General features: G+C 43.1%; 1 pseudogene; it reads left to right on the forward strand.

Annotated features, from left to right (window-relative positions):
• Positions 1–18,929: 18,929 nt before the first annotated feature.
• Positions 18,930–23,161, forward strand: part of LOC129047448 (tubulin beta-8 chain-like) — a 29,531-nt pseudogene continuing 25,299 nt past the window's right edge.

A 23,161-nucleotide genomic window follows, 5' to 3' on the forward strand; every position in this document is an offset into this window, starting at 1 on the left:
TAGTTTACTAGTTTTAATAATGTTTTGGGGGTTCGTCATGATATTTCTGTACCTAAGATAGCTCCTGTGATCTGTGAGTAGCCATTTTTACTGCTTCCTAACACATGTAAGTTCTCTTTACTTCCTTTTCTCTCCTATTTGTTGTGGATGGAACTTCCCGTACAGTGTTGAATACAGTGATGAAAATGAGCATTGGTGCCTTGGTCCTCATCTTAGGAGTAGAGCACTGGGCCCTAACAATGGAGATGGTGCTAAAGTCCTATTGTGGTGTTTAGAAAATTCCTATCCCTGGTTTGTTGGGTGTTTTTATGATGAAATGGTGTTGACTTTGTTTAAAGTACTTCCTGCATCTATTGAAATTAGTATGTGGGTTTCTTCTTTATTCTGTTTATTTGATGTTCATTTGCAGTGATGGCTTTAGTATGCCAAACCAGCTTGATTTTCTGAGAAAAGGATGTAGTGATCATGTTGTGTAATCCTCAAAATACGTGCTAGTATGAAATTACAATTATTTTCTTGAGCACTATTTTTTTTTTAATTTTTTTGAGACAGAGTCTCACTGTTGTCACCCAGGCTGGAGTCCGATGGCGCGATCTCGGCTCACTGCAACCTCTGGCTCCCAGGTTCAAGCGATTCTCCTGCCTCAGCCACTTGAGTAGCTAGGATTACAGGCTCCTGCCACCACGCCTGGCTAATTTTTGTATTTTTAGTAGAGACAGGGTTTCACCATGTTGGCCAGGCTGGTCTCAAACTCCTGACCTGAGGTGATCTGTCCGCCTTGGCCTCCCAAAGTGCTGGGATTTCAGGTGTGAGACACCGCACCAGGCCTCTTGAGCATTATTAATTGAATAATTATACTAGACATTGATCTGTACCTTTCTGTTCTTGTGATGTCAAGTCCTAGTGTGGTTTAGTATTAAATTGGGGATGGGATTGGGTATGGGTTGGTTTACTATTTAGCGTATTAAGTGTTAGAAGTTTAGGGGAAAAAAATTAGCAGAAAGAAAACATACCTGAGGAATTGCGGGGAAGAGTATGATGAGGTCTGGGTCAAAGTCAGGGTTTAGGGTTAGCAAGAGAGTGCCTGTAGCCTTTGCCAACAGTAAATATCAGTCCTTTTCTTGAGACAGGTTCTCGCTCTGTTGCCCAGGGTGGAGTGCAGTGGCACAGTCTTGGCTTATAGCAACCTCCGACTCCCGGGTTCAAACGATTTTTAGGCCTCAGCCTTCCAAGTAGCTGGGAACACAGGCGTGTGCCAACATGCCTAATTTTCTTTTTTTTTTTTTTTTTTTTTTTAGTGGAGATAGGGGTTTCCCCATGTTGACCAGGCTGGTCTCAAGCTCCTGGCCTCAAGTGATCCGCTCACTTCTGCCTCCCAAAGTGCTGCGATTATAGGCAGGAGCCACCACATCCAGCCTGCACACAGGCAGGCAAAGATATTTTAATGTTCTTTTAATTGGCACTTCCTTCAGTATTTGTCAGTGTAAGCAACTTTGGGTCACAAATCAGATGCCATTTCAGTATGTGTAGGAGTATGCATATGTGAGTGTGTTGATGTGTGTGTGTGAGAGGAAGTGCAAACCTAAGTATGACAGAATGAATATGCACACCTCTGCTCTTGTGTGCCTAGTGTGTTAGGGTTTGCTTAGAGTTTGATTTAGGGTTAGGGGTAATGGTTAGGTTTAGGTCATGGAGAAGGGTTAGATGGTTAGTGTTAGGGTTAAAAGTTAAGGGTGAGGGTGAGGGTGAGGGTTACGGGTTAGGGGTTAGTGTTGGGGTTAGGGTTTTAGGGTTAGGGTTAGAGGTTAAGCATTAGGGTTAAGGGTTAGAGTTGGGGGTTGGGGGTCAGTGGTTAGGGGTCAGGGTTAAGGGTTAGGGTTGGGGTTAAGGGTTAGGGTTAGGGATTAGGGTTAGGGTAAGGGTTAGGGCTAAGGCTAGGGCTAGGGTTAGGGTTAGGGTTTGGGGTTAGCATTAGGGTTAGGGCTAGGGCTTTGAATAAACTTATACGGTAGCCAAGTAGTGGTTACAGTGGGCCTTGTGTGAGACCAAGTTCTGTGCCTACTTCAAGTGTGAACCAGCACAGTCTCAGTGGTGGTGGCCACAGGGGTGCTTATGTTACCCCAACTCCAGCTCCACAAGCCTCAGCACAGAGAGACTCTGCTGGTTTGAGAGAAAGAAAGGGAAGGGAACAAGAGTCTCTACTTGATAAATCACGAGAATTTTTCTTGATGTTAATCCAAGGCCACTAAAGCAGTACCTCTCCGTGTTTGCTACTGTGTTACTGGGCTTAGGACCTAAGTCTCTTTGAATACTTGGAAAGTGTTCCCAAAAATAATGGGCACAAACAAGCCCAGACTGTGAAGACTACAATAAAGACTGAACTATTCAATGCCCAGATATAGATGAACGTCTACAAGTATCAAGGCCATCCAGGAAATCATGACCTCACCAAACAAGCTAAATAAGGCACCAGGGCAAATCCTGGAAAAATAGAGATATGTGACCTTTCATACAGGAAATCCAAAATAGCTGGTTGAGGTAATTCAAAGAAATTCAATATAACACAGAGAAGGAATTCAAAATGCTATCAGATAAATTTAACAATGAGATTGAAATAAAAAGAATAAAGCAGAAATTCTGAAGTTAAAATGCAATTGTCATACTGAAGAATGCATCAGAGTTACTTAAAAAAAATTGATCAAGGAGAAGATAGATTTAGTGAACTTGAAGTCAGACTATTTGAAAAGACAAAGTCAGTGGAGACAAAAAAGAATAAAAAATAAAGCATGCCTACAGAATCTAAAAAAATAGCCTCAAAATAGAAATCTAAGAGTTATTGGCCTTAAAGTGGTGGTGGAAAAAGAGATAAGAGTTAAACATTTATTGGCTGGGTGCAGTGGCTCACGCCTGTAATCCCAGCACTTTGGGAGGCCGAGGCAGGTGGATCACAAGCTCAGGAGATCAAGACCATCCTGGCTAACACGGTGAAACCCTGTCTCTACTAAAAATATAAAAAGAAATTAGCTGGGCGTGGTGGCGGATGCCTGTAGTCCCAGCTCCTTGGGAGGCTGAGGCAGGAGAATGGCATGAACCTGGGAGGCAGAGCTTGCAGTGAGCCAAGATCACACCCTTGCACTCCAGCCTGGGCTACAGAGCGAGACTCCATTAAAAAAAAAAAAAAAAAAACTAAACATTTATTTAAAGAAATAATATTAAATAATATTAAACAATTCCCCAACATTCGATATCAACATTCAAGTACAAGAAAGTTACAGAACGTCAAGCAGATTTAACCCAAAGAAGACCACCTCAAGACACTTAACTGAACTCCCAAAGGTTAAGGATAAAGAAATCATTCTAAAAGCAGTGAGAGAAGAGACACAAATAATATTCAGTGGAACTCCAATACATCTGACAGCAAACTTTTCAGGGGACTATTTACAGGCTGAGAGAGTGGCATGACATATTAAAAAAAGCTGAAGGGAAAAAAAAGACTTTTACTTTAAAATAATGTATCTGGCAAAAAGTCATTTAAACTTGACAGAGAAATAAGAACTTTTTCTGACAAACAAAAACTGAGGTATTTCATTAACACCAGACCTGTCCTACAAGGAATGCTAAAGGTAGTTCTTAACCTGAAAGAAAAAAAGTGAGTGAGCAATAAGAAATCATCGGAAGGTACAAAACTCACTAGTAATAGCACGTGGAAAAACACAGAATATTATAACATGGTAATTATGGTGTGCAAAAATCTCAGAGTAAATGATAAACCAATAAAAAATAACTACAACATATTTCCAAGATATAGACAGTAAAATAGGGAAGGAAGAGAAACAACAAAAAGTTTAAAAGAATGGCAGTGGAGTTAAAGTGTAGAGTTTTTATTAGTTGCTTTGCTTGTTTCTTTGTTTATGCAATCAATGTTAAATTGTCAGTCTAAAATGATGTTATAAGATATTATATTCAAGCCTCATGGTAATTTTAAATCAAAAAGCATACCACAGATGTACAAAAAGTAAAAAGCAATAAATTAGATAATATTAAAAGATAAATCACCTTCACTAAAAGGAAGACAGGAAGAAAGAAAAGAACGATGAGAGGACAAAAGTCAATCAGAAAACAAGTAACAAAATGGCAGGAGTAAGTGCTTATCAATAATAACATTGAATGTACATGAACTAAATACTCCAATCAAAAGACAAATAGTGGATGAATGGATAGAGAAGCAAGACAATAATCTGTGACCTACAAAAAAAAAATACTTTACCTGTAAAGATACATTTAGACTGAAAATAAAACTATGGAAAAAGTTATTCCATGCCAATAGAAACCAAAAAAGAGCAGAAATAGCTTTGCTTATACCAGACAAAAATAGATTTCAACAAAAGGCTGTAGGAAGGTATTAAGAAGGTCTTTATATAATAATAAAGAGATCAATTCTTCAAGAGGATATAATTGGAAATATATATGCACCCAACACTAAAGCATCTAGATAAATGAAGCAAATATTGTAAGAGCTAAAGAAAGAGACATCAATACAATAATGGCTGGACACTTCAACACCCTACTTTAGTCATTGGATAGACCTTCCAGACAGAAAATCAACAAAGAAACATCAGATTTAATCTGCACTATAGAACAAATGAACCAAATAGATATTTACAGAAAATTTCATCCAACAGCTGCAGAATACACATTCTTCTTCTCCGCATATGGGTTATTTTCAAGGATAGATCATATGTTAAGTAACAAGTCTAAAAACATTAAAAAAATTGAAGTAATATCAAGCATTTTCTCTGACCACAATGGAAGAAACTAGAAATCAATTAAAAAATGAATTTCAGAAACTATACAAACACTTGGACATTAAACAGTATGCTCTTGAATGATCAGTAGGTCAATAAAAATGTTAAAAAGAAAATGGAAAAATTTCTTGAAACAGATGATAATAGAAACAGCATATCAAAACCTATGGAATATAGTAAAAGAGGTACTATTATAAAAGGAAAATTTATAACTGTAAGTGCCTATATAAAAATCAGAAAAGCTGCAAATAAATAACCTAACAATACATCTTAATTCACTAGAATAAAAAGGCCAAACCAAACTCAAAATTAGAAGAAAAGAAATAATAAAAATTAGAGCAGAAATAAAATGAAGAAAACAATGCAAAAGATCAATGAAACAAAAAGTTGATTTTTTGAAAAGTAAAACAATTCACAAATATTTAGACAGGCTAGCTAAAAAAATAGAAGATACAAATTAATGAAATCAGAGGTGAAAAAGGAGACATTACAAGTAACGTTTCAGAAAATCAAAGGATTATTAGTGGCTACTATAAGTAATTGTATGCCAACAAATTAGAAAACCTAGAGGAAATTAATTCTTAGACACACACAACTTACCAAGAGTGAACTAGGAAAAAATCCAAAACCTAACAGACCAATAACAAGTAACAAAACTAAAGCCATAATAAAAAAGTGTCTGTAGGACCAGACTGAAAAATAGAGAAGGAAAGAACATTTCCAAACTCATTCTTTGAGGCTAGTATTAAACTGATATCAAAACAAGACAAAGGCACATTTAAAAAGCAAACTACGGGCCCATATTTGAGAATATTGATGCAAAAATTTGCAGAAAACCTAGCAAACTCAATTAAAAAATACATAAATAGGTAATTCATAATGACCAAGTGGAATTTATGCCAGGGATACAAGGATGGTTCAACATGCAAATCAATCAATGTGATATATCATATAAACAGAATGAAGGGGCCAGGCACAGTGGCTCACACCTGTAATCCCAGCACTTTTGGAAGCCAAGGTAGGCAGATCACCTGAGTTCAGGAGTTCAAAACCAGCCTGGCCAACATGGCAAAACCCCATCTCTACTAAAAATACAAAAATTAGCCAGGTGCAGTGGTGGGCACCTGTAATCCCAGCTACTCAGAAGGCTGAGGCAGGAGAATCTCTTGAACCTGGGAGGCAGAGGTTGCAGTGAGCCGAGATCATGCCATTGCACTCCAGCCTGGGTGACAGAGGAAGACTTTGTCTCAAAAAAAAAAAAAAAAAGAATGAAGGACAAAATCCATATAATCATTTCCATTATGCTAAAAAAAGTATTTGATAAAATTTAATATTCTTTAATTATAAAAAAACCCTTTGAAAACTGAGTATGGAATGAACATATCTCAACATAATGAAAGTCATATATGACAGACCCACAGCTAGTATCATACTAAGTGGGGAAAAACTAAAAGCCTTTCCTCTGAAATCTGGAAGATGACAAGAATATCCACTTTTACCACTGTTATTCAACATAACTCTGAAAGTCCTATCTGGAGCAATCAGACAAGAGAAAGCAATATAAGCCATCCCAATTGGAAAAGAAGTCAAGTGATCGTTTTTGCCAGTGATATAATCTTATATTTGTAAAAACATAAAGACTCCTCTGATAGGGTTTGAATGTGTGTTGCCTCCCAAATCTCATATTTAAATGTAATTCTCAATGTTGGAGCTGGGCCAGGTGAAAGGTGATGTAACCATTGGGGTGGATTACTCATAAATGGCTTAGCACCATCCCATTTGGTACTACCTTCATGATAGTGAGTGAGTTCCCATAAGACCTGGTTATTTAAAGGTGTGTAACAACTCGCCCCTCTGTTTTTTGCTCTTGCTTTTTGCCCTATGATGTGCAAGATTCTGCTTCAACTTTTGCCATGACTGTAAACTTCCAGAGGCCTTCGCAGAAGTGCATGCCAGTGTTAGTCTTCTCTACAGCCTGTAGAATCATGAGCCACTTAAACCTCCTTTTTAAAAAATAAATTACCCAGTCTCAGGTATTTATAGTGATGGAAAAAAAGCTTAATACAGAAAATGGGCACAAAGGAGTGGAAAACTGTTATAAGAATACCTGAAAATGTGGAATCAGCTTTGTAATTGGGTAAACAGGCAGAGGTTGGAAGAGTCTGTAGGACTCAGAAGACAGAAAAATGAAGGAAAGTTGAGATTTTCTTAGAGACTGGTTGAATGGCTGTGACTAAAATGCTGATAGTGATCTGGACAGTGAAGGCTGAGCTGAGGAGGTCTCAGAGGAAAATTAGAAACTTATTAGGACCGAAGCAAAGGTCATTCATATTGTCTTAGCAAAGTGGTTGGCTGAATTTGTGTCATGCCCTAGGGATATATAAAAGTTTGAATTTGAAAGTGATGATTTAGGGTTTCTGTTGGAAAAATGTGTAAGCACCAAAGCATTCAAGATGTGGTCTGGCTGCTTCTAACAACCTATGCTCACATGTTGGAGCAAAAAAAGGTAAGTTGTAATTTATTTTTACTTACAAGGGAAGCATAGTGTAAAAGCTTAAAAACTTTGCAGCCTAGTCATGTGGCAGAAAAATAAAAAGCTTTTACAAGAGAGGAACTCAAGCAGGCTGTGGAGCAATCACTTGTTAGAGATATTTGTATAACTTAAAAAAAAAAAAAAAAGCAAGTGTTGATAGCCAAGACAATGGGAAAGAGGAATTGAAGGCATTTTAGAAATCTAAAAGGCAGCCCCCCATCACAGACCCTGAGGCCTAAAAGAAGAGAATAGTTTCTGGGATCAGACTCAGGAACTGCTGCCTTGGGTAGCCTTAGAACATGGCTCCCTGCCTCCTGGCCACTGCTCCAGCTCCAGGTGTAGCACAAATTGGCCCAGTTACAACTCCAGTCACTGCTTCAGAGGGTGCAACCCATAAGCCTTGGTAGCTTTCATATGGTGTTAGGCATGTGAGTGTACAAAATGCAAGAGTTGAGACTTGGGAGCCTCCACCTTTACTTCAAATAATGTATTAAAAAGCCAGGGTGTGCAGGCAGAAGCATGCTGCAAGGGTGGAGCCCTCATGGAGAACCTCTACTAAAACAATGCAGAGAAGTACCTAATTTGTTTTTTATTTTACAGGCTTATAGGAGGAATAAACTAGCTTTGTCTTAGATGAGACTTTTGACTTTTGAGTTAAGGCTGAAATGAGTTAAGACTTTGGGGATTATTGGGAAGTCATGATTGTATTTTGAAATATGAGAAGGATATGAGATTTGGAATGGCCAGGGGCAAAATGATATAGTTTAGGTGTGTGTTCCCACCAAAATCTTATATTGAAATGTAATCCTCAATGTTGGAAGTGGGCCTAGTGGGGAGGTGATTGAATCATGAGGGCAGGATTTCCATGAACAGTTTGGCATCATTTCCTTTGGTGCCATTCCCACAATAGTTAGCTTTCATGAGAGCTGGTTATCTACAAGTGTGTAGCACTTCCCCCCTGCCCTCGCACTTACCATGTGATGTGCAAGCACTGGATTTATTTTTCACCTTGATTGTCAGTTGTCAGAGGCTTCACCAGAAGCAGAAGCCAGTGCTGTGCTTTCTGTACAGCCTGTAGAACCATGAGCCAATTAAACCTATTTCCTTTATAAATTAACCAGTCACCAATTATTTTTACAGCAATGTGAGAATGGCCTAATATATCCATCAAAAAACTATTAGAAGTAATAACTTGAGTCAATATGCAGAATACAAAATCAACATATACAAATCAGTAGGATTTCTATATGCCAACAGTCAACAAACTGAAAAAGAATTCAAAAAAGTAATCCTATTTGCAATAGCCACAAATAAAACAAAATGTGTGGGAATTTACCAAAGAAATAAAAGTTCTCAACAATTAAAAATGTGAAACACTGATAAAACAAATGAAAGAGAAGACAAAAAAATGGAAAGATATTTCTATGTTCATAGATTGGAAGAATCAGTATTTTTAAAAATGTCCATACGATCCAAAGCAATCTATACATTTCATGCCATGTCTATCAAAATAACAATGACATTCCTCACAGAAATAGAAAAAAAATCTGAAATATATATGGAACCACAAAACACCATAATAGTCAAAGCTATTCTGAGTATATAAACCAAAACTGGAGGAATCCCATTACCTGGTTTTAAATTATATTATCAAGCTATAGTAATTAAAACAACATGACACTAGAAGAAAAAGACATAAAGACAAATGGAATGAAATAGAGAACTTAGAAACAAACTCATACAGCTAAACTAAACTTATTTTCAACAAAAGTGTCAATAACATACAACAAAAGATAAGACAGTTTCTGTAATAGGGCTGGGAAAACTGGCAAGCCATAGGCAGAAGAATGAAACTAGAACCTATTTCTTGCCACATACAAAAATCAAATTAAAATGAATTAAAGACTTAAACCTAACACCTCAAACTATCAAAATTTTACAAGAAAACATTGGGGAAACTCTTTAGGGCATTTGTTTGGGCAAAAATTTCTTAAATAATGCCCCATAAGCACAGACAACCAAAGCAAACATGGACAAATGGAATTACAGCAAGTCAGAAAGCTTTTTTAAAGTGAAGGAAACAATAAACAAAGTGAAGAGAAAACCCACAGAATGGGAGAAAAATTTGGAAATTATTCATCTGAAAAGCAATTAATAGCTACATGATATGGTTAGGCTTTGTGTCCCCACCCAAATCTCATATTGAATTGTAATCCCCAGGTGTTGAGGGAGAGACCTGGTAGAAGGTGATTGGATCATGGGGGTGGTTTCCCCCAGGCTGTTCTTCTGATAATGAGTGAGTTCTCATGAGATCTGATGGTTTTATGAGGGGCTCTTCCCCCTTTGCTTCACATACATGCTCTCTTGCCTGCTGTCATGGAAGAGGTGCCTGCTTCCCTGTCTGCCATGATTGTAAGTTTCCTGAGGCCTCTCCAGCCATGTGGAACTGTGACTCAATTAAACCTATTTCCTTTATAAATTACCCAGTCTCGCCAGGCGTAGTGGCTCATGCCTGTAATCCCAGCACTTTGGGAGGCTGCGGCGGGTGGATCACGAGGTCAGGAGTTCAAGACCAGCCTGGCCAAGATGGTGAAACTCTGTCTCTACTAAAAATACAAAACTTAGCTGGGCATGGTGGCAGGTGCCTGTAATCCCAGCTACTCAAGAGGCTGAGGCAGAGAATTGCTTGAACCCAGGAGGTGGAGGTTGCAGTGAACCAAGATCATACCAGTGCTCTCCAGCCTGGGTGACAGAAGAAGACTTCATCTCAATACATAAATAGATAAATAAATAGCCCAGTCTCAGTTTTTTTAATAGCAGTGCAGAAACAGACTAATACACTACAATATATTGAGTTCAAAACATTCTGTAGAAAAAAATGTAATCCAGTTAAAGAGTGGACAAAAATTTAAATGGACATTTATGAAAAGAAGACATACAAATGGCAAACAGGCAAATGAAAAGGTTGCTCCACATTACTGATCATCATAGAAATGCAAATCAAACTGAAAATGAGATATCATTTCACCTCAGTTAAGGTGGCTTTTATCCACAAGTCAGTCAAAAACAAATGTTGCTAATAGCCAAGATTTGGAAGAAACCTAAATATCCATCAACAGATGACTGGATAGAGAAAATGTGGTACATATACACAATGGAGTACTATTCAGCTATAAGAAAGAATGAGAGTGTGTCATTTGCAGTAACATAAATGGAACTGAAAGTCTTTATGTTAAGTGAAATAAGTCAGGCACGGAAAGACAAATGTCACATGTTCTCACTTATTTGTGGGCGCTAAAATTTGAAACAATTGATGTCATAGAGATAGAGAGTATAAGGGTGGTTACCAGAGGCTGGGAAGGGCAGTGGGGGAACAGGAGGATAGTGGGGATGCTAAATGGGTACAAAAAATTGTTAGAAAGAATGAATAAGACAGTATTTGATAGCACAATGGGCAATTATAGTCAAAAATAATTTATATATTTTATAAAAACTAAAAGTATAATTGGATTGTTTATAACACAAGCTATAAATGCTTGAGGGGATGGATACCCCATTTTTTATTAGGTATTACTCATTGCATGACTGTATCAAAGTATGTCATGTACCCCTATAAATATATACACCAACTATATACCCACAAAAATAAATTAAAAATTAAAATTAAAACCAAAGGGAGGAGAGTATAATGAGGCATGTGTGACCTATGGCCTGAACTAGCTTTTCAGGTTAACTTTGGAAAGTCCTTATACAGGAAGAGGGGTCCATTTAGTCAATAGGGGCTTAGAAATTAATTTTTACTTTATAAGTGGAAAAAAGAATTTTTAATCCTGAGCCATAGCTCTCAGTCAGTCAATCCCTGCAGGGAACCCTGTTCTTTACTCTGGAGATAAACACTATTTTTCTTTTCCACTGAATAACACCACATTTCAAAATGAGGGGAAACATCTTGAAACTAAGAGGTACAGCCTTATTAAATTTGATTTGGTTTCAATTGTAATTAATTTAATCACATGTGTTCTAGAGTTTGTCCTCAGTCTTCTCCTACTTTAGGCTCATGATCTGTTGAATTTGCTCAGCTCCCTGCTCAACAGCAGGAAATCAGTTAGAATTTAAAAACCTCATTGTGGCTGGGAGTGGTGGCTCATCCCTGTAATCCCAGCAATTTGGGAGGCCAAGGTGGGCAGATCACTTGTTGTCAGGGGTTTGAGACCACCTGGCCAACAGAGTGAAACCCCATCTCTACTAAATATACAAAAATTAGCTAGGTGTTGTGATGCATGCCTGTAATCACAGCTACTTGGGAGGCTGAGGCAGGAGAATCACTTGAACTTGGGAGGCAGAGGTTTCAGTGAGCCAAGATGGTGCACCGCACTCCAGCCTGGGCAAGAGAGAAAGACTCTGTCTCAAAATGATAATAATAATAATTAATAAATAAAAATCTCATTGTGTTCCAGACAGAATTTCTTTTGAATATCAACTGTACCAACTTGCATATTAACTATAATTATTTTGTTTACTTTATATTGAATCCTGAGAAATATTTGAGGACTAATTTCACTCTTTTCTGCCATTTTGGTAAACATACCAAATGCCATCAAACAAAATGCACAAAATTCCTGAGAAATACATTTTCTCCTTGAGGAGTAGACTTGTTGTGTTAGAGGAACTCATGGTTACCAAGCTTCTAGTTTAATAAACATGACTAGAATACTCTATCTTAATATGAGTAGCTAGGTACTCACAAGCATCTAGAAGGTTAATACTCATGGTCTGAAAATAGCCACATTTTTTAGCTGGCCACAAATTACAATTCCAGAATATTAATGGCCATACAAGACATCTTCCATCAAGCCTGAAAAATGTATAAATGTCCTAGGAGTGCAGCATTTTTTCTTAAAGGTAATATTAATGAGCTAGCTTAGGTCAACGGGTTAATGGTCGTTGTTAAAATCAATAGCCCCGACTTTAGTGAGTACATCTGCACCTTCCAAGTTTAATTATAACTCTTTCTCTTTATAGTTAGAGACACTAACAAAAGACAATGCATCCCTGCTCTTGTTTTCTGAGGATGTCCAACTCTGTAATAGAGTCATTTCTAGTAAACTTGCTTCTTTCACTGTGCTCTCTGACTCACCTTAAATTTTTTCCTGCACAAGATCTAAGAATCCTACTTTGTGGTCTGTATCAGGACCCTCTTTTCCAGCAACATCTTTCAGCAACACCATGAAGGGACACCAAGACAAGACCTCCACTCCAAGGAAAACAATCCACATAGAATCAATCAGCTGGCAAGTGGGCTGTCTTTTACAGTCGTGAAGCCATTCAGGTTGGCAAGAACGATTATCCACTATTACTTAAGTGAGAGGCCCTAGGGTATAATGTTAGGGTGAGAGACTCAGCCCAAAGTTAGAGACCTGGGGGTGTCATACTCAGATTAGAGGCCAAGCTCACAAGGTTAGAGGCCCTGGGGTATATTGAGAAGAATGGATTTGGCTAAAAAAGAGGTTTGCCTTTTTGGACTGTCCACCTTGTGCTCTTTGTCCCTCACCTGAGTGCTCTGCATCTTGTCACCTTTCTGCTCACCGCCTCTGTTTTGTAGTAGCCTGGAGGCTGCCCCAGGAAAGAGGGCCCAAACAGTTTAGCTTTTACTTTCCTCAGCGATCCTCTGACTTTTAGCTGATTGCTTATTTAGTTTGCCACTGGTCCAAGTGACATAAAAAAAGAGATGTCTTGGAACCTAGTATTTTTGTACTTTAATTATCAGAAAAAATCAGCAATAACCTCTCCATCATTATGACTAGAAGTTGAAATGTGGTATTTAACAGCCCTACGTGATAAGATCATACATGCTTGTTTAGTGACAGCCTCTTTTATGACAACCCTCTGCAAACAATTAGCCTCAAGATGGAGAACATGAGACTTTTTCTTAACAGTTTTCTCTCATTTCTTAACCATAAGGTCATCTTTGATGAGCTGATATAGGGCAGCTGGACCCTACTTTCTAAACCCAGCATGTCACTTTTTTCCTGAGAGAGTTTTGTCAGTTTTGTCATAGCAGTGTGAAAATGGACTAATACATTACAATATACAAGTTACAGCTTTCCCATTTCTCCTGTTCGGTCTGACTCCTTTTTTTGCAGCTTAATTTGTTTTATAGAAGAGAAACTAAATTGGAGGAAATACTTTACATGTAGGCTTCTCTGATGCTTGGTCAGGATAAAAAATTAAAATGGGCTTCTATATGTTTGATGGAGGAAAAGACAAAATAAGGATGGCACATAATTGATTGCCCTTTTAATGCAAGTGCCTCTTAATATTGGGCTTTTCTTAGCTGGGGCTGAACTCCCCCTGCCAGTCCGAGCACCCCATAAGAACACAGTCAGACTCCTTCCAGTTCTGGTGAGGTGTGCAACATGTTATTAACTTCTAGTTTTCCAGGGTTATCTAGTGTCCGGTCATCATCTTCTCCCTGCCCTTCGAGTCCTGTCTTACATACATACCCCACTCTCGAAACACCTGAACTTCACCGGAACAACATGCAGTGGGGCCTCTTATCAGCTGGCAAAGTTGAATGTTTGCCCTCTCTGGGAAGTGACAGATGATAATAAGGATAGTATATAGGTATATGTACCCTTTTCTATGTCTGAATTAGCCATATGCAAGGAAAAACTAAAACAGTTTTCAGAGGTTCTGGGAAAATTCATAGAGAGATTTTAGAGGCTAACCTTGATGTATGATCTGACCAGGCAGGATTTGCATATATTTATGTTTACCTGCTGCATGGTAGAAAAGCAGTGCATTGTGGGAGTGGCTAGAGCACATGCTAATAGAGTGGCAGCCTACAACCAGGGGCATGATACCTATCAAGTAGGAGGCACAGCACTGCCTGACTAGGACCCAAAAGAGAACTAGAATCTAGAAAAGAGAAATGAATTAGGAAGAAAGTGGGATATAGAGAGAAAAAATATATGATCATTTGACTCCTTGAAGGAATAAAAAAAAAGTATGATAAAGCTTTTTAATTTTTATAAAGTCCGGAAAATTACTCAGGGAAAAGATGAAAATCTAGCCTTATTACAAGGGTGGATAATTTAGACTTTGAGGAAATACACTAACACTGACCCTGACTCCAAGAAGGGACAGGCATTGCTAGCAGTTTATTTTATAGCCCAGTCTGCTTCTGATATCTGCAGGAAGCTGCCAAAAGCAGCCTTAGGCTTCCAGACTCCCATGGATCAGATTTTAGACTTGGATTTTGCAGTTTTCCATCACAGGAATAGGGCAGAGAAAACAAAGCAAATCTCCCAAGAGGCCCAGCTTGTAGCTGCAGCCTTGTGCTTTCCACAACTTCAGAGGCAGCCCCTTAACCCCGGCCCTCGCAGAGGAAGTGAGAAGGTGAAAGTACCAGTCTGTGCCTCTGGGCCACTGTGCCATGGAAATAAATCAATGTGCCTTCTGTAAGAAGGTCGGCCACTGCCAAAGGAAATGCACTGTGCTTCCAAGGGAGCCATCATCAGAGCCCAGCAGACTCGAAAGTGGGAGGTCCTGATACTTCCTACCTCCACTCCCATTGGACTATTAGCTATCGAGAGATGGAGGTGACTCAGGTGACTCTTGAAGTGGCAGGTAGGAGTATCAACTTCTTATTGGGGGTGGGAGCAGATGACTCTGTTCTGATTCAGTACGATGGGCTCCTGTCTCCCCATGATGGACAAGCCCCAAAACGCTGCCTTTCTTCTGAGTTGTCCTCTAGAGCTTCTGGGTTTCTCGCCTGCCTTTTTAGTACTGACTGAGTGCCTGACCTCTTACTGGGGAGAGGTTTATTGACTCAGGAGACCAAGTCATGGTCACCTTCACAGATCATAAAGCATAGAAAGGGTTACTTTTGTTCCTGACCCCTCAGGGGAAAAAAAGAAGTTAAGAATGAGCTGTCACATTTACCACCTGAGGTGTTGTCTCAAGTAAATCTTGAGGTTTGGGCCACACAGGCTCTGGGAAACGTACTAAACACCTCCCCCATTCAAATCCAACTTTAGCCTAGTGCTCCTCGCCCTCAGAAGAGACAATACATTTTAAGGCAAGAAGCATGAGGGGAAATTGAACCCCTTATTGCCAAATTCTTGGCATATGAGTTATGAAGGTCATGAGAGTCTCCTTACAATACTTGCATGTTACCAGATAAAAAGCTTAATGGCAAGTACAGATGTGTCAGAACCCTTAGAGCATTAAGAAATGCAGTTGTCTCCATACACCTCATTGTCCCCAATACTTACCAAGTCCCAGGGGATGCAAGCTGGTTTACATTCTTAAATCTGAAAGATGCATTTTTCTGCATCTCAATGCATCCAGATTCACAATATGTTTGCCTTTGAATGGACTGATCCAGATACACATTCAGCCTCAAAACTAACCTGGACAGTCCTCTCTGAAGGGTTCTGGGATAGCCCCCACTTATTTGAAAATGCCCTAGCTAAGGACTTAAGAAATCTACAATTGGAAAGGGACACGATTATTCAGTATGTAGGTGACTTGCTCATTGCTAGCCCAACTAAAGAAGACTCAAATAATAATACTGTTAAGTTGGTAAATTTCCTGGGAACTTGCAGATATAGGGAATCACCATACAGGGCTCAGATTTTGACTCAAAGACTTAAATATTTGGAATCTGTCTTAACCTCTGGAACTGATCAACATCCCTAGAAGATAAAAAAAGTTATTTTAGTCATCCAAGGGTCCCAGTCCAACAAATGACTGTGGGCTTTTTTAGGAGATGGCTGGGTACTGCTGCTTATGGGTGCCCAGATTTGGGCATGTAGCCAAGCCTTTATATGATACACTAAAGGGAAAGATTTAGAGCTCCTAGAATGTAATGAGAATTGCAAGCAAACCTTCAACACTCTCAAGGAGAAATTGGGCTCTGCTGCAGCCGTGGGAGTCCCCAAGTTGGATGAACCATTTTTTCTTTATGTGAGCAAAAAGCAAGGCATCGGCCTTGGGTAATCTTGTCCCAAAACTGGGGGACATTCCAAGGCCAGTAGCCTAATTTTCTAAGCAGATAGACCAGGTGGCCTCAGGGTGGCCTTGATGTCTTAGAGCTATTGCTGATACCACTTTTCTAGTAGGCAAAGCTAATAAACTAACATTAGGACAGCACCTACAGGTTTTTGACCCCACACCAAGGGAAGGTGGTCCTAGAAGCTAAAGGGCAGCAGTGGATAATAGGAGAACATTTATGAAAGTGTCAGGCCTTATTGCTAGAAACTCCAGACATAACCCTTAAAGCCTGCCAAACCACAAACCCAGCTACTTATCTGCCAGAGTCCACATGTGCTCCCAGCCTTCCTGGCATACAGGTTGTATTAGTCTCTTCTCATGCTGCTAATAAAGACATATCTGAGGCTGGGAAATTTATAAAGAAAAGAGGTTTAATTGACTCACAGTTCTACATGGTCGGGGAGGCCTCACACTCATGGCAGAAGGCAAGTGAGGAGCAAAGTCACATCTCTTACATGGCAGCAGGCAAAAGAGCTTGTGTAGGGAAACTCCCCTTTATAAAACCATCAGATGTGATCCCAGCACTTTGGGAGGCCAAGGCAGTGGATGACCTGAGGTGAGGAGATGGAGGCCAGCCTAGCCAACATGGTGAAACCCCGTCTATACTAAAAGTACAAAAATTAGACAGGCATGGTGGTGGGCGCCTGTAATCCCAGCTACTCGGGAGGCTGACAGGAGAATCGCTTGAACCCAGGAATCAGAGGTTGCAGTGAGCCGAGATCATGATAATGCACTCCAGCCTGAGCAACAGAGCAAGACTCTGTCTCAAAAATAAATAAATAAATAAACCATCAGATCTCATGAGGCTTATTCACTGTCACGAGAACAGCATGGGAAAGACCCATCCCCCGATTCAATTACCTCCCACTGGGTCCCTCCCACGATATATAGGAATTATGGGAGCTACAATTTAAGGTAAGATTTGACTGGGGACACAGCAAAAGCATGACACAGGTTATGAAACGAATTTATTCTAGCAGGCCAGACTTCAGAGAGATGAGCCCCTTGACCATCCCAAGGCAGAGTGGTTAACAGATGCAAGTTGTTTTATGCATCAGGAAAACAGGAGAGCTAGATATGCTATTAGTAGTCAGCACAAGAGAATCAAGTCACAAGCCTTGCTGGCCTCGACCTCAGCTCAAAAAGCTGAGTTAATTGAACTTACTAGGCCCCTGCAATTGGGAAAGGATTTAAAAGTTAACATTTACACTGATTCCAAGTATGATTTTTTTTAGTGCTTCATGCTTATGCTGCAATTTGGAATGGGTAGGGACTCCTGACCCCCAAGCGCTTTTCCATACATCATTCAGATTCTGAGCTTGTTAGAATGCTGCTTTGCTGCCAGAAAGTGACTATAATTAATTGCAGAGGACATCAAAAGAGAGACTGACCATGTAAAAGGAAATGCCCTTGTAGATGCTGCAGCCAAGGCCCCTGCACTGAAAGGGCCAGTGAAGCTTATGGGCGTGCTGGTCAGCATACATAGAACTGGGCCAGAATACTCTGAAGAAGAACAAAAATGGGCCAGGGATTGCATTTCAGTCCAGGGCCCCTCGGGCTGGCTGAATGATGGTAATAAATTACTAATGCCAAGTACCAATCACAGGAAGATAACTCAGCACTTTCATGGTTCTTTTCATCCTAGAAGGGATTCTTTGTTTCTGTTAATGTCTCATTTGTTTATAGGGGTAAATCTTTTCAAGACACTAAAACAGGTGACTCAGCCCTGTGAACTCTGTGCCTGACATGACCCAAACAACCAGCAATTTTCTCCTTCTCCAGTTTAACCTGTCCAAAAATTGAGGAATCTATCCAGGTGAGAACTGGCAACTTTAATGTACCCCAGTGCCTTTCTGCAGGAGATTCAAATATTTGCTAATGCTTACTGATACCTTCACTGGTTAGATTGAGGCATTCCCCACCCCATCTGAAAACGTTTACCAGAAGAAATAACTCCTCAGTTTGGGTAATCTAAAAGCCTGCAAAGTGACAATGGCCCATCTTTCACAGCAGGCGTATCCCAACACTTATCCTCAGCTTTAAGAATCCAATATTACATTCACTCGGCGTGGAGACCGCAGTCCTCTGGAAAGGTGAAAGGGCTAATTCTACTCTAAAGAAGACTCTAGCTAAGTCAGAGGCCTTACTATCTCTAACACCCATAGCTTACTGCGGGTTTGAACTGCTCCAAAGTAAACCGTATAATTAAGTCCTGTTGAGTTAACATACGGAAGGCGTTTCCTAACCACAGATCTCCTAATAGATGAAAGGATGCATCCATTACAAAAATGTCATCAATCTAGGACAGGTGCAAAGGCACTCTGTGAATATGGAAACAAGAGTCTTCCTCTCCCACATGGGAGGAAAATTCAGTTTCAGCTCAGCTAGGGATCTAGTCTTACTAAAGACGTGGGAGGAAGTTCTGCAGCTGAGCAGCTTTCCCCAACGTGGAAAGGACCACAGGAAGGACACCTGAGCTTTCCAACAGACGTTCAACGCCAAGGGATTCACAGGTGGGTGCACCTGTGTAGAAGTAAAGCTGTTGCTTATTCTGGGATCCGAATCCGAGGCTGGGGGAGGTGGGTGTGGGGCTATTTAAGCGTTGGCGGTGGGCGGGCTGGGTCGCTGCGTGTCTGCTCCTCCTTCTCGCGCTTCTCCTGCCGCCCTGATCCCGCCTTGGCCATGAGGGAGATTGTGCTCACGCAGGCGGGGCAGTGCGGGAACCAGATCGGCGCCAAGGTTGGCAGTCGGGGCTCTGAGGGCCCAGCCCGGGCCTGCCCGGTGGCCAGGGAAGTTGGCAGTGGTGGGGCAGTGTCTCTGCATTGCGGCCCCTGGGCTCCCTGCTGGGGACGCGGTGGAACTGGGCGGCTGGCGAGGCGGCCGGGGTGGACCCCAGGCACGCGGCGGCCTAGGGATGGGGGTGCGGGTGGGGGTGGGAGAGGGGCTGGGGCGCCTCCGTAACTGAGCCTTGGCCTGTCTGGCCCCTCCCGTCTCTGGTAGTTCTGGGAGGTGATCTCTGATGAGCACGCCATCGACTCCACTGGCACCTACCACGGGGACAGCCACCTGCAGCTGGAGCGCATCAACGTGTACTACAACGAGGCCAGCGGTGAGACCCCCGTCCTTCCCTCACCGCCTTCCTGGGAACGCGGCCCTCCCCTCGCTCATGCCCTCCCACCCCACTCAGGTGGCAGGTACGTGCCCCGCGCTGTGCTCGTGGATCTGGAGCCGGGCACCATGGACTCTGTGCGCTCAGGGCCCTTCGGGCAGATCTTCAGGCCAGACAACTTCATCTTTGGTGAGCTGCGGGCGAGGACTGGGGTGGGCTCCTTAGCCAGGGCAGCTCAAAATCCAGGAGTGCCCAAGGTCATCGCTGTGGGAACTGTGGAGCCAGGGCCCCTGAACACCCTGGTATCCTCTGAGTGGAGTCGCTCAATCTGCCTCTCCTAAACGGGCTTTGGGAGGAAGGCCCGGGTGTCTCCTCAAGGTGAGGAGCTACTGATGTAAACTCCCTACAGGGAGCTGAGCTGGGGCCGTGGCTACTGCCTTCCCTGAAAATGGGCAGGAGCCACCTGCAGCGAGTTCTGTTAACCCGTCTCATGTTTGACTCCTGACTTAATTCCTAACAGGGGAAGCTGCTGTCCTGTAACTCTGGAGGAGGGGGTTTCATTTGCTCCACCTGCAGGGCGAATGGTGCTTTCACGTCACACGTGACACTTGGCCCTTTCTGCATTATGGTGGTGACCACTGATGACCGTAAACCTGGCCATCGAGTGACTGGCTGTACTTACAGGTCAGTGTGGGGCGGGAAACAACTGGGCCAAGGGACACTACACGGAAGGCGCGGAGCTGATGGAGTCAGTGATGGATGTTGTCAGAAAGGAGGCTGAGAGCTGTGACTGCCTGCAGGGTTTCCAGCTGACCCAATCCCTGGGTGGGGGGACTGGGTCTGGGATGGGTACCCTTCTGCTCAGTAAGATCCAGGAGGAGTACCCAGACAGGATCATAAACACATTCAGCATCCTGCCCTCGCCCAAGGTGTCGGACACCGTGGTGGAGCCCTACAACGCCACCCTCTCAGTCCACCAGCTAATAGAGAACGCGGATGAGACCTTCTGCATAGATAACGAAGCGCTGTATGACATATGTTCCAGGACCCTAAAGCTGCCCACACCCACCTATGGTGACCTGAACCACCTGGTGTCTGCGACCATGAGTGGGGTCACCACGTGCCTGCGCTTCCCAGGCCAGCTGAATGCCGACCTGCGGAAGCTGGCCGTGAACATGGTCTCGTTTCCCCGGCTGCATTTCTTCATGCCCGGCTTCGCCCCACTGACCAGCCGGGGCAGCCAGCAGTACCGGGCCTTGACCGTGGCTGAGCTCACCCGGCAGATGTTTGATGCTAAGAACATGATGGCGGCCTGCGACCTCCGTCACGGCTGCTGCCTAACAGCGGCCCCATTTTCAGGGGTCGCAGCCCATGAGGGAGGTGGATGAACAGATGTTCAACATTCAAGATAAGAACAGCAGCTACTTTGCTGACTAGCTCCCCAACAACGTAAAAACAGCCGTCTGTGACATCCCACCCCGGGGCTGAAAATGTCGGCCACCTTCATTGGGAATAATACAGCCATCCAGGAACTCTTCAGGCGTGTCTCAGAGCAGTTTACAGCAATGCTCAGGCGCAAGGCCTTCCTCCACTGGTACACAGGCGACGGCATGGATGAGACGGAATTCACCGAGGCCGAGAGCAACATGAACGACCTGGTGTCTGAATATCAGCAATATCAGGATGCCACAGCCGAGGAGGAGTTTGAGGAGGATGCTGAGGAGGTGGCCTAGAACTTTCCTTTTCTAGGTAAAGGGGGGAAGCAGTGTGGATTCTTTACTGTGTTCTGACAGCCATGTGTCACTATGCACTTGTTTGTTTGTGTCTTCACATCTCCTCCTGCATTTTAAAGCATTTTTATAGTATGCGGTTTTGCCTAAAAGTATTCTCATAGCATCTGGTTTCACCTCCGACTTCTTTCTATGGGCCCTCTGGCACTACTGCTGCCAGATGCGCATAGTTGTCCTGCAAGGCTGAAGCTGTCTGGGCTTATCACATGCCCAGGAACAAGTATTCCAGTGGCTCCAGGAGGGGTCGGCATGGGCTGTGGACATGGCAGGCAGGCTTCACACGAACTTGGGGATGCCCTGGGCCTTGGGCAACTACATGGTGGAAAGCCTGTTCTTGAAGGCAAGCCTTGGCTTATCCCATGTACCAAACTTCTAGGGGACCAGCTGGTCCTCTGTTTCTGGAACTTTAAAAGTGGTCAGTGACCCCAGTGGACAATGTCCCCAAAGTCTCATCTCGGGGTAGGAATGTGGTCAGACAGCTGGCTCTGAACCAGCAATGAAGGCTGGGCAAGTGGGACCCCAGCCACTCCATCACCATGACGGCCTGGGTGTGTTTGTGTAGCCTCATTCTCTTAACGAGGTGGGCATGGGATATCTGGCAGGAATCAAGCCCAGTGTATACTCACATGCACTGAACCCTGTGTAGAAGGGGATTAGGTCCTGGGGGCTGTAGATCCAGTTGCTGGGCCTGCATGCTTAGGGCAGTCTCTCCAAAGGCACAGATGGGGTTTCTGAACAGGACCTGGGGAGACAGGCAGGTGCTCACAAATGCTGCTTCCCCCAATTGGCAACTAGTGAGAAAAATGCCTGAGTGGAGGTCTGACCTGCCCCAGTCTGGAGGGCTGATGCTCTCTGGGAAGGTGGCTAACGTGTACTGTCTGTCTCCCTGTCCCCAACTCTAAAACTTCAGGGCAAAAATAACCCAAGATTGTCAGGATGAGATTGGTGAGGGTGGCACCTTTGGGGACAGGCCCTTTAGGCTGGCAGAGTCTCCTTCCCAAACTTCAGGGCAAAACTCATCCCGGACTGTCAGGATGAGCCTGATGAGGGAGGCACCTTTGGGTACAGGCCCTTCAGCCTGGCAGAGTCTCCTCCCCAGGCTTCTTGGGGAGCCTGGACTGCAAAGCCTGCTTTGGGGAAGCTTCAAATAAGAGGTGTGTGGGTGAGCTGGGTGCTGGGCAGCCTACACGGGACAGTGTTTCTTCTACCTGGCTCTTGAAGAACTTGTCTATGGCCTGTGTGATGACCCCTTGGTAACCCCCACCCCCACCCCCACCCCCACCCCCACCCCCACCCCCACCCCCATCACACAGATAAGATGAAGCCAGCATAGCCTGGGGGTGGGCAGACGTACAGGTTCTACTCCAGGTCCCCTGGGTGTACCCACTTGCCTCTGATGTGTCATGGAAAACAGGTGAGGGCCCTTTTTGTTCTCTGAATGTTGGCAATGGTCTATTGCAGCCAAATGGGAACAGGTAGGCAGGAGAGTGCCTCATCTTGAAAGAAGTGGCTCCTGGAAGCAGCTGGGAGGTGGCAGAGGTCCCCCATACTCCCCCAACCTGTTCTCAGAGCAGGAAAAGGGGCCTTTGTGACAACCCTCCTCAGTGGCTCTCACTCTCTGAGGGGTGTCCTTGCCCAACCCAGGTGCGCACCCATCTGAGATGGCCTTGCATGGACCTGGTTGGGAAGGTTCAGCTGCAGCAGCCACTGGAACCTGCCCACACCTAGTGTTTCCACTCACGCGTGGGGCTAGATGTTTCTCCATCCTGTAGTGGTACAGCCAGTGGTAGAGGGGGCAAGTCACCGCTGCAGTTCTCACCTGGGTCTGAGGTGTGGGGGTCAGCCTTGGTGCCCATGTATTTCCCAA

The sequence above is a fragment of the Pongo abelii genome, chromosome 11, assembly GCF_028885655.2.
Source record: "Pongo abelii isolate AG06213 chromosome 11, NHGRI_mPonAbe1-v2.0_pri, whole genome shotgun sequence".
Lineage (NCBI taxonomy): Eukaryota > Metazoa > Chordata > Mammalia > Primates > Hominidae > Pongo > Pongo abelii.